The sequence below is a fragment of the Protopterus annectens genome, chromosome 13.part0 (genome assembly GCF_019279795.1).
Source record: "Protopterus annectens isolate FY-2018-M chromosome 13.part0, PAN1.0, whole genome shotgun sequence".
Lineage (NCBI taxonomy): Eukaryota > Metazoa > Chordata > Ceratodontiformes > Protopteridae > Protopterus > Protopterus annectens.
The window spans coordinates 90,879,352-90,892,599 of NC_056747.1; positions in this window are offsets into that span (position 1 = coordinate 90,879,352).

Here is a 13,248-nt window from a genome sequence, read left to right on the forward strand (position 1 = left end):
TTCCTCAGTCTTTCTTGCCGCGTGGTGCCCGAAGCAGAAGCAGTTCGCAAGTGCCGGTCGGCCAGCTCCTGTAATTCAGCTACCGAAGACTTCAAAAAGCTAAGTACCCCGTTGGGGACTCTTTCTTGCCTCAGCCGATGTCAGATAAAGTTAATAATTGTTTAACTTGTGGGAAACAAATACCTCATAAGGATTTCCACTCTTACTGCCTACCCTGTCTAGGCCCAGACCACGACGTCTCGGCCTGTTCAGCCTGTGCTTCCTTCAACCGACGCACTCTTAGACGTCGGGCGGAGTTTGCAGAGGAATTTTTGGGGGCTAGTTTTTCGTATAAGATGCCGTCGGAGACTCCGATTTCTCATTTAGTTAAGAAACAGAAGGACAAGGACCGACACACGCGGGCCGCGGTTTCAGATGAAACCACGGCCAGGCCTACCGCAAGTGTCTCGGTCTCGGCTGAAACCGAGTCCTTGGTACTTCCAATTACCGAAACCGCTCAACCGACTACCTCTGTCCCGGAGGCCCCGGCTCAGTCTGTTATTGAATTTCCAACAGAAACTGGTGTCCTGGAACCTTCCGACACCATTCCTTTAGACAAATCTACACCAGCACGTGGTGCAGTCAGGCCTCCTGCATCCATGTCCATTAAGGCATTCTCCAGGGCTAAAGCTGCTAAACTCTCAAAAGCTTTGCCTCCCAAGGTAATCCCTCAGGGACCCTCTACTGGTTCACAGATTCTAAGCTTAGCAGAGGATCTTATCTCCTTAATTAGGGGCTCTCAACCTCATCCGGACAGGGGCTCTCAACCTCCTCCAGGCAAAAGGCCCAGGGTTGAGCTCTGTGATCCCCACTCCTCAGATGAGGCCTCTGATGGCTCTACTCTCTCGGACCACCAGGAGGAGGTTTTTTCGGCCTACGAGGATTCTGATGCAGAGGAATCTATTCCCTCGGCCTCTCCTCCTGAAGAGTTTTCCTTTGGGGAGACACTACACACCATGAGAGAGCATTTCCAATGGCAGGGCCAGGAATTCTCTGATTCCAGGAAAAGATTAAGGACCTTTTTACATTTGCCTCAGCATAGGTCTTTAGCTATTCCTCCTGTTTTGAATGTCATTGATGATGTGTACTCTGACTCTAGCACAACCCCTGATTCTCTCCCTCCGGCTCCTGCCAAACCCGATAGGTACTACAGGGTCCCAGACTCACATCTTTACCTTTACAAGGCCCACTCTGCTGATCCAGAAACTATTTCCCAGGGCCCTAAAGGGGTTGCAGCTGCCACTGCTAAAAATCCTCTCCCCTCTGAAAGGGAGTCCAGAGCTTTAGAGAGATGGGGTAAAAAAGTGTATATTTCTGCTACTCTTTCTATGAGGGCATTAAATTGTCAATTTCATATGATTCAGTACCAAGAGTATTTGTTAGATGAATTGCATAAAAAACGGTCTTCACCTGACCCCCTAGACCGCAAGTCACTTCAGGATCTGGTACATAACTCACAACAGGTTAGCAACCATTTCTTGCAATGTGGTTATGATGCATTGGAAGCTTCATGTAGGTCAGCTATGACTGACGCAGTCATACGTAGGCAAGCTTGGCTGAAGGAACAATCTCTGCCAGACCATGTTAAAGCAAAGCTGCTGGATGCTCCTCTGGAAAGTCAACTACCAGATTACTTCAAAAATCTGACAAGACAAACCCAGCTGACTGCAAGGAAAATCCTGCAGGCCCTGGGTTACATGGCTTCTTGCATCCTTCTGATTCCGCAAGCAAGACTTCATATGAGGAAACTACAGTGGTACCTAAGGAGTTTATGGACTCAGCACAGTCACAGCCTGGAAACTTTGATACCACTCATTCCATGCCTTCAAACCCTTTCTGCATCATGGCCATCTGCTAATAAGGACAGACAACACCACGGTTATGTGGTACATAAACAAGCAAGGAGGCACCCATTCCTATTCTCTTTGCAGGCTGGCAATGAATCTATGGGAACTTTCCTTGAAACTCAATATACAGCTACAATCCCAGTTTGTGCCAGGGAAAGACAATATACTGGCGGACAGCTTAAGCAGAAATATCATGGATGCACACGAATGGATGCTGCACCCAGACATCTTTCTACAGATAACACAATCATGGGGAGAGCGGACTTAGATCTTTTTGCCTCCCCCCACAATCATCAACTGAAGAAATTCTGCTCAAGGACATACCACCCACAAGCATGGAAAGTGGACGCCCTCTCTTTCAGCTGGAGAACTCTAACAGTGTATGCATTTTCACCTCTTCCATTAATGACCAAGGTTTTACTGAAGATCAGGACAGAGCAGCCACAAGTGATTCTGATAGCTCCGGACTGGCCAAGACAGCACTGGTACCCACTGTTAAAGACACTGTCACGCACAAAACCATGGCCTCTTCCTCTATGGCCACTTCTACTGACACAGCACAATTACAAAACTCTGCATTCCAACCTGAAAACCTTGCAACTAACAGCCTGGAAAATACCTCGACTCCTACTGAGGACAAGCTATCCCAGAGAGTGAAGGATATTATTATGGAAGCTCGCCGGCCTTCCACAAGAAAGGCATATTCAGCAAAATGGAAAAGATTTCACATTTGGAACACCACAAAGGGTCTAGATGCGACAGTGATGAACATGGCACATATCCTGGAATACTTGGCAGAAATGTTCCACAATGGTCTGTCTTACTCTTCCATTAAAATTCATGCTTCAGCAATTTCAGCAGAGTACAATACTGATCCACAAACACATTCCAAGCACTTTACTTTTTAACATTATATTATTATTAATGTTATAGATGGAGTTTACATTTATTTATTTATTTATTTAGTGACATTTTATTGTATATTGTTTCTACTTTGAATTTGTTAGTGTCACTTTAAATAGTGTGATCATTTCAGCATTTGATTGATTAATTAATTGACATCAGATGCCTGTGTTAACTAGTATCATTTTGTGTGTGTATGTGTATATATACCTTTGTTAATGCACACTTTTTATGATCCTTTGAAGGCGAAAGGCCGAGGTACCAGATCGTTAATAAAGAATACTGGTAAAGTGCTTGGAATGTGTTTGTGAATTATCGTTTTTCGAGTGTTTGTGGATATTTTGCTGTTCGTTATCCAAACACTTACCAGTGAGAAATGACTCCGGCAAGTGGAGCTTCGGGGCAGAATATTATGCCAGGAGCAATCTTTTTTGCTGATATGGTCAATGAACGAGAAAGAAAGTTCATTAATACGGATCCATGGAATGTTGGTGGAAACAGCCAGGTAGATCGTTTTGTATTACTGGATAGACTCATGACAAACGAAATTGCCTTATTCCTTGATACATGCCTCTTGGAAAAGTATATCAATTTAAATCTAACACCTAGAGGCTTACGTATTGATAAACTCCCTGCTACTGATTTTTCGAGGAGGAACATGATTTGCTGGATGAATGGAAACAGGCTTCTTTGGAGTGTACTAACAAATGGCTCCGTATTTTGATAAAACGGAACCAGAGAACACATGACAAACTTAAAAGTGAAATTTTGCATGTACAGGACGAGGTGGTGGAGGAGTCCTGTTTCAGGATGCAATTTTCTAAAATTAATGAAAAAATCTCTAAGATAGAGACTGATATTCTACAACGGAAAAGAAACAAACTGTTGCGAGATATGAAAGACTATGAAACCGGCGTCCTGTTCTCATGGCAATGTGAGGTGACGCATAGTAGATCAAAGGTCAGGAGAAGCTCACAGAAACGACGAAGCGTTTCAGCGTCCTCGGGAGAACAAAAAGGAAATAACTTTGGTGTTAAAAATGTGACATTTGCTGGCTTTACTAAATGATAATGCTGGAAATGAGGGCGCAAATGGTCCTTCTAATCCTTTAAAAACTGATAATTCCTTTCAGACCAATAAATCAGGTCGAGGAAGGAATGGTAGAAAGGGCAGAAATTGTTTCAAGGAATGAACATGTGAGTGCACAGGATGAACGGACTTTATATTTAATTTATCTAATTTGGTTATTAGTGATGATATGAAGTCTGTGCTGCTTAGAGGCAGTAAATTTGTACCTACTTATTTTCCCTCACTTGATGATTTGTACATGGAGTTGAAAATGTTTATCAGAAAATTGTACTTGAAAGTATATTTTCAGAATTGTAATGTTGATTTTGTGAATAATTTACTTAATGATAACAATCTTGAATGTGATGATGATGAATTACTAAATTTATCTGTTTATGATTATGAAAATGCTGACTTTGATTTTGAAGATAAAAATGTGGTTAATGTAGAGAATATTGAAAATGTTGAAAGCTATAATACAGGATATGGGAAATTGTTACTTCCATATTTAACTTCTGATAGTAAATTTACACCTAATATTAAGGTACCCGCTATTGCCACCTTTTTCAAGGTTATATTTAAAGAAATGACGTTAATAATGGAGAAGTTTTATAAGAATCAAAAACAATATAACTTGAATAAAAGTGAATGGATGGCCCTGAAAAGTATGATAAAAATTAAAAGGGAATTTAAGTGTGCAGACAAAGGTGGTAATTGGGTCATTTCACATAAATCGAATTATTGTGAAATGGTAAATGATTTACTTAATAATGAGGTTGAATATAAACGTTTAGCTAAGGATCCTATAATAGAATTCAACACTGAGTTGTTAAATTTATTAGAACGAGGGGAACATCTTGGCTTTTTTAGCCATAATGATGTTTGTAAATTGTTTATTAAGAAACCACTGACACCTATTTTTTATGCCTTACCTAAAGTGCATAAATGTTTAGAAAAACCTCCAGGTAGGCCAATAGTGTCAGGAATAGGTTCTTTTTTGAATAATGTTAACATCTTCTTGGATTTTCATCTTAAAAAACATTTACAAAAAGTGACAGCACATATTTCTAACACTCAAGATTTAATACATGAGCTTTCTCAGGTAAAATGGTGCAATGACTACTATTGGGTGACTATTGACGTAAAGTCATTATATACTAATATTAACAGAAGATGGGGGTAATGGAAATGTTGGGTGATGGACCTAGAACTATGTTTTTGATTAAAATATTAGAATTTTGCCTTACCCATAACTATTTTTGCTTTAATAATGAATTCTTTTTGCAACTGAAAGGAACGGCTATGGGAGCTGCATTTGCGCCCTCATATGCCATTATGTATATGGGATTTTTTGAAAGACAATATATCTATCCCACTTCCTTTTACAAAAAGAATGTCATAGTATACAAGCGGTTTATTGATGATCTTTTTTTGCTATGTAGGGGTGATATCCTTGAATTTTTTGAAATTTTGAATGACAATGAACATGGATTAACCTTCTCTTTTGAGTATAATAGGGAGAAGATCAACTTCTTAGATATAACATTGTATCACAATGAGGACTATATTGGCTATAGGCCGTTTAGGAAAGATACCTCTGTTAACATGTTTTTGCATGCGAATAGCATGCATCCTGGACACTTAGTGCGTTCACTACCTTTAGGTGAATTTAAAAGAATTTTTGACCATACCAGTGATGAGAATGAGAGGTACAGAGAATTAAACATTGTTGAGTTGAGGTTAAATAAGAGGGGTTATAATAAAGATCATTTATTAATGTGCAAACATAAAGTACTTGGTATTGCTAATTATAATGAACATCGAAATATTGGGAATAATTCGGATAAACTTAATTCTATAGTATTTAAGAACATGGAAAGTAAAAATGAGGATAAATTATTTTTGTTACCAAATTCTCCCCTTTATCTGATGAACTAGTGAAGTTGGTGAGGAAATATTGGTATCTAATTAGTGAGGATGAGAACATAGGTCATCTGTTTCCCAAACATATAATTTTTTCCTATAAGAGGGGGAAGAATTTAAAGGAGTTATTAAATTATAACTTTTTGAAAAGAGATGAGAGACTGAATCTTCCATTAGGTACACATCCCTGTGGTCACTGCAGCCTTTGTGAGAAGGCCATTGATATAAATAGGATTAATGGTATTCCATTTTCTCCTAGATTCTATTTCAATTGTAAATCGGTGGGAGTAGTATATATCCTAGGTTGCTCATGTGTAGATATATGGTACATAGGACAAACTAAAAGGATGGTTTGAATTCGCATCCTGGAGCATTTAAGAGATATTAGAAATCCTAATGAAGTTAGCCCTGTGGCCAAACATTTTCTTGATAAACATGGTGGTTGCCCAAATAGTTTAAAATTTTGTATTTTGGGCAAGCCATTTTGTTCTGAAGGTGGGGGAAATTATATTCAAAAATTACTTGAATTAGAAACCAAAATGATCTTAAAGTTTAAAACCTTGAAGCCTAATGGACTTAATTTGGAATTAAGTATTTAGTTTATAGAATAATTATTAACATTATATTATTATTAATGTTATAGATGGAGTTTACATTTATTTATTTATTTATTTATTTAGTGACATTTTATTGTATATTGTTTCTACTTTGAATTCATTGTTAGTGTCACTTTAAATTGTGTAATCATTTCAGCATTTGATTGATTAATTAATTGACATCAGATGCCTGTGTTAACTAGTATCATTTTATGTGTGTATGTGTATATATACCTTTGTTAATACACACTTTTTATGATCCTTTGAAGGCGAAAGGCCGAGGTACCAGATCGTTGATAAAGAATACTGGTAAAGTGCTTGGTGTTTGTGAATTATCATTTTTCGAGTGTTTGTGGATATACAATACTGATCCACCTGTCTTCTCTCATCCTCTCCTAAGACAGTTTCTAAGAGGAATCAAAAACATCAATCCTCCAAGGAAACCACCTCTACCTACTTGGGACCTTAACTTCGTGTTGGAAAAACTAACACTGCCTCCCTTTGAACCAGCAGCATCTGCAGAACTACAGTTCCTGTCTTGGAAGACTGCTTTCCTTCTGGCCATAACCTCAGCAAGAAGAGTATCTGAGTTACAGGCCCTTATGGCAGTACAGCCATTCCTTATTTTTCATCAGGACAGAGTTTCATTGAGAACCAATCCTACATTTATGCCAAAGGTAGTATCCAGGGTTTCATTAAATCAAGCTATTCACCTGCCTACCTTCTTTCCAAATCCACAAAACAAAGGGGAGAAACTTCTGCACACCCTGGACATACACAGACAGTTGTGCTACTACTTGGACAGAACTAAAGGTTACAGAAAAACTGACCAGCTGTTGGTAGCATATGCTGCTGGTACACAAGGAAAAGCAATTTCCAGACAATTTCAAAATGGATAGGGAATTGCATTCATTTTTGTTACTCCTTTCATGGAAAAACTGTGCCAGCTAATATTAGACCTCATTCCACGAGAGCCACAGCCACCTCCACAGCCTTCTTAAGAGGGGTGGCTACCAAGGACATTTTAGAAGCTGCTACATGGAGCTCCGTGCATACATTTGCCAAGCATTACAATTTACCTTTATATTCCAGATCCAGAGCAGGCTTTGCTACGGCAGTCCTGCAGGGCATTTTAGCTACACCATCGTTTACATAGTTCCTCCACCCCCAGATTGGCTATGGTATTCTACCCATATGATATGACTGCAGATGCATCCTTGAAGGACATAGTACAGTTTTGTACCTACCATAAATGTAGATGTCCGATAGGTATGCATCTGCAGTCAGATTTACCCTCCCTCCTTCCCCACTGTGGTATTTCTTGGGTACTTACCCCTCTTATAGCTAGCTGGGGGGATCTATTATGGTGTATTTGTTTTTATATTATTGTGCATGTTTGGATTTTTAAATGCATCTCTCCAAATTTAGCCTTCCTTAGAGGGCACCTGGGGCAAGAAAAACTGAGGAAGATGGCGTCGGCTGATGCTTTTATACCCCAAGCGCTCTGACGTCTGGGAAAGTGCGACATCAGCCGACGCCAGACCCAGACTTTGGAATCCGGCCGACCGAAGGGCTGCCTGAGGCAGGACAACCCATATGTGATGACTGCAGATGCATACCTATCGGACATCTACATTTATGGTAGGTACAAAACTGTACTTTCTGTAGGAAGTTAGCAGTTTTCTTTACAAGAACATTATATCTGATGTTGTCAATCTTCACTTTATCCTTGACTGTGGGTTCCGTTCCGTATCTCAGAACCTACTCTGCCGTTATTTCAGCTCACACCCTCCAAACACTCTGAAGCTAAGATTTACCCATAATGCTCCTCTCAGGATTACCTCCGATCTCGTTTGCCACTTTCAGTGAGCAGACTATTTAATCTAAACAGCTCTCGTGCAAGCTATTTCTACTTAAAAGCTCTCTTTTATCACCTGTTTAGTGACTTCTTTCTACTTTACAGTACCCAGCTCCTCCTTTCCTGCCTTCGTTCCTTAACACAACTGGTGTTTCTCTTGTACATACCATCGTTGGTATTCCCCCCCCCCTCTTACCATAAGATTTTTTTTGTACTGTCGGTACCTTTCTTCTCTCTTTCCTACTTTCCCATTGAGTAATCTTTCATACCATTGCTGGTACGACATGTATTAAAAAAAAAAAATAATTTACATCTTAGACTATTTTGTCTCATCTTCTTTCTGCCTTCCCTCTGTGTGTGTGTGTGTGTGTGTGTGTGTGTGTGTGTGTGTGTGTGTGTGTGTGTGTGTTTTTGGTTGGATATGGCTGAGAAGAACAAGGGAACATCTGGCTTCAAAAGATGCCAGAAGTGTGAGCGCAAGATACCTAATTTGGGCAGACATTCCTTGTGTATGCAATATTTGGGCCCGATCCACCTACAGGAAGACTGCCATATATCATGGCTTCAGTCACCAGGCCCTTACTGAGAGAAAAATAAGCTTATTCTGAAAGATCGTATCAAAGCTGCTTTCAACGAGGCCATATCTTGTTTGCCAAAGTCTAAAACAGATGGTAGCTCTCCATCAAAACGTAAGAGGAGGAAAAGCTTGAGTATCTTTGGCACTGTTATCTAAAATGCCTAAAACTTCCCTGGTTCCCACAGCTTCGTCGGAACTGATTGGGGAAGAGGATTTGCCTCTGGTGCAGTCCTGTGCCTACCTCTGCACCGACTGCTTCAGTGCCGACTACTACTTTCCCTAACCTTTCCTTTAAGGATAGGTCTCATACAAAGTATTCCCCCTCAGGAGACCTTTTCGTAGACTGACCTCAGAGTCCCTTCTTGGAGAAACCTAGATTCCTTTCAGTCTCTTTGGTCCATTCCACCTAAAGCCTGTCCGAATCTGATATTTTGAGGCTGGTGGATCAGCTCTTGGTGGCGAGGGGATTGTCCATTGCTACAGCTCTTAGTCGTGGAACCTTACCTACCTGGATTCCAGTGATTTTTCGTCCTCTGACCTCAGTGGAGCCTAAAGAGTTCCCGTTGCTGACAGTCCCGGTTTCGACTGTTTCGGTGCCGGTCAGAGCTACTTCTCCGGCACCAAAAACTGCCTTGAGTTCAGTTCTGTCTGAACTGGAGAGCTCCCAGGGTCATAGCTTAATTGCTGGTTCCAGGAGGCATGGTTCCACTCTGGAGTTTTTGGTGCCATCCATGCCCCTCACGGTGTCGGCACATTTTAGCTTGACGTGGCATTCAGATTCAGAGGTAGCCTCAGTACAGGGTGGGAACTCTGTTCCAAAGGAGTTCATTTCTGTTCTGGGCTCCCATTCCTGTACAGGGGGCATGCCTTCCAAGCCATGGAGAGGGCAATGTTCATCGTGTTTCACTGTTGCAGTCATTACAATTGGGTTATCCTGCTGGCAGGCTACCTGCAGTCGGCCTGAATTCCAAAGTCCTGGTCCGGCGTCTGTTGCTGTCGCCTCTTCCCTGACGTCAGTGCGCCAGGGGTATATAAGATGCAGCCGATGCCATTTTCTCCAGTCTTTCTTGCTGCGCGGTGCCCGAAGCAAAAGCAGTTCGCAAGTGCCGGTCGGCCGACTCCTGAGATTTTCGAACTCGAATTTCAGATCCAAAGTCTTCAATAAAGCTAAGTACCCCATTGGGGAAACTTTTTCTTGCTCCAGACCGATGTCAGTAAAAGTTAACAATTGTATTTCTTGTGGGAAGCAAAATACCTCATAAGGATTTCCATTCTTACTGTATTCCTTGCCTAGGCCCTGACCACGACATTGCTAGTTGTCGGTTTTGTGCTAGATTTAACCAACGCACTATTAAGCGTCAGTACGATTTTGCTTTCCATTACTTTGGTTGAAGGTTTAACTATATAATGCCGTCGGAACAGCCGACGACTGGAGTTCATAAAAAGCGCAAGGAAAAAGAAAAGGACAGACATCCGAGGTCCAAAACCGACGAAGCCTCTTCTAGGCCAGTCGCTGGTTCTCAGTGAGGCGCTTTTGCAGCCCCTGACACCCGCTACCTCAGAGCCACAGGCTGCCTCCAACTCCCACGTGGAGACAACAAGGCCTCTGAAAACTCAAGGTATTGGGCCTATGAAAACTACTGCCTCAGATGGGTCCGGAGCCGCTGAGCAGGCATCGGCTTCTGAGGGTTTCAGACCTACACAGCTTTCTATCAAGACCATTTCAGCAACCAAGATAAAGTCTAAAACACCTTTAAAGACAAAGAAACAAGTACAGCATTCTCCGGGACAGTCATCCATGCCTAAGAAACAGATGCTTAAAATGGCTGAGGACCTAATTACTGTGATCAGGGGTTCCCATCCCCCTCCTGATAAAAGGCCTAGGCAAGACACTGACTATGATTCCTCTGATCAGGTTTCTATTTCTTGTGATTCCTCTTCAGAACAGGGATATTCTATTCCTCCCTATGAGGACTCTGATGCTGAAGAATCTATCCCTTCAGCCTCTCCTCCTGAGGACTATTCTTTTGGGGAAACCCTGCACACCATGAGGGAGCATTTCCACTGGGAGAGCCAAGATTATTCAGAATCCAAGAAAAGGCTCAGAGATTTTCTTTTATTGCCTCAACACAGACCTCTTGCTATCCCTCCTGTGCTAGACATTGTAGACTTATTTTCTGAGTCCAGTCTGTCTCCTGATTCTTTACCCCCTGCATCAGTTAAGCCAGATAGGTATTACAGGGTTCCAGATTCACATACATTTCTTTATAAAAACCCTGCTGCTGACCCAGAAACTATATCTCAGGGTCCAAAAGGGGTCAAGGCTTCCACAGCAAAAAAAAACTGTTCCCTCTGATAGGGAGTCTAGAGCTCTGGAAAGATGGTGGGAAAAAGTTTACACCTCTGCTACTTTAGCTGTAAGGGCTTTAAACTGCCAGTTTCACATGTTTAAATATCAGCAGTACCTAATGTCTTTGCTAAAACAGAAAATGCTGGCAAACTCTGTCCTGAAAACAAGGAAATGCAGGATTTATTGCATGCAGCTGAACAAGAGGGAAAACATACTTTGCAATGTGGTTTTGATTCACTAGAGGCTTCTTGCAGGGCCGCAGTTACAGGCTGTGTCATTCGAAGGCATGCTTGGTTAAAGGAACAGAGTCTGCCTGATCATGTTAAAGCAAAATTGTTGGATGTTCCATTACAGCATGATACTTTGTTTGGTGTTAAGGCAGAAGAGGTGTTAAAGAAAATGGAGGATAAAGCTAAATCAATGCAGACAGTCAAGGATTTCTTACAGGTGCAGGCCACCCAGATTTAGCAGGAACTGGCCTTCTAAGAATTGGTCCTTTCCAATGTCAGACAGGCTACAAAGAGGCAGATACAGATGCCCTAGAGGCAGATCTCAGGTCCAAGGCTCATACAGACCTAAACAATGGGGTGTTCCTGCCTCAAAAAGTGGAGAAGACAAATCACAACCTTGTAGGAAACAGTCCCAATGACTTCCCAATGCCAAGCACTTACCTTTTGGCAGCACCCTTAGGGGGGGAAACTAGCACTTTTCTTACAAAATTGGCAAATGATTACCCAGGACAAATGGGTACTGAATATTGTTTCTCAGGGCTACAGGTTTCACTTTCACACCCTTCCAAATACAAAAGGTATGCCAGACCTGCCACACAATCAATGGGCAGAGGCACAAAAGCAAATTTTATCTCTCATGGACATGAGGGCTATTCAAAGAGTACCACAGCAAGAGCAGGGGCAAGGATTTTACTCAAGACTTTTCTTGGTACACATAAAGGATGAAGCTTGGAGACCAATACTGGACCTGTTTATTCTAAATACTTTTCTGGAAGTTCCAAAATTCAAAATGTTGACACTACAGCAAGTTCTGCCCATGCTGGGCAAGAAGGCTTGGCTCGTAACTTTTGACCTCAAAGAGGCATACCAGCATGTCCCAGTCAGACAATCTTGCAGAAGATACCTCAGATTCATAGCTGGCTCAATGCACTACCAATTCTCTGCACTGCCCTTTGGCTTATCTACTGCGCCCAGGGTCTTCACAAAATGCCTGGCACCAGTAATTGCATTTTGCAGACAAAAAGGAATTCATATATATCCCTACTTGGATGACTGCCTTATTCAAGCAGAAAGCAAGGACATTCTATTAAAGCATCTGGCATTTGTAAAAATATTACTAATTTGCCTAGGGTACACTGTAAACGAAAAGAAATCAGAACTAGTGCCCTCTCAAGAGATAATATTCCAGGGTGCAAGCTTAAATACAACTGCCCAGATGGCTTATGTCACGCCAGACAAACAAAGGCAACTGACTCATTACTTCCAAATGATGGCAACAAAGACCCAGTTACCTGCAAGAAAAATTCTGCAGGCTTTGGGCTTCATGGCATCCTGCATTCTGCTAATTCCGTATGCAAGACTGCATATGAGGAAGTTACAATGGTATCTAAAAAGTGTTTGGACTCAACATTGCCACAGCCTGGAAACAATAATTACTCTCATTCCCTGCCTGCAACAGTTTTGATGGTGGGCACTGGCCTGTCACCACAACAAGGGACAGCCATTCACTTTACCCACAGCCAGGCAGACACTAATAACAGATGCATCGGATTATGCCTGGGGGGCACACATGGCAGGAAAATGTATTCAGGGCTTGTGGCCCGCAAGCCAAATGCATCTTCATAGCAATCAAAAAGAGGTGCTAGCTGTACAGAATGCCCTGACAGCCTTCAAGGATCTACTCCATCCAGGACAATTATTGCTAAAGACGGACAACACTACAGTCATGTGGTACATAAACAAGCAAGGGGGCACTCATTCCTACCCCCTCTGCAGGCAAGCCATGACCTTGTGGAACACAGCATTGACCTATCAAGTGCATCTGCAAGCACAATTCCTGCTAGGAAAGACAAATAC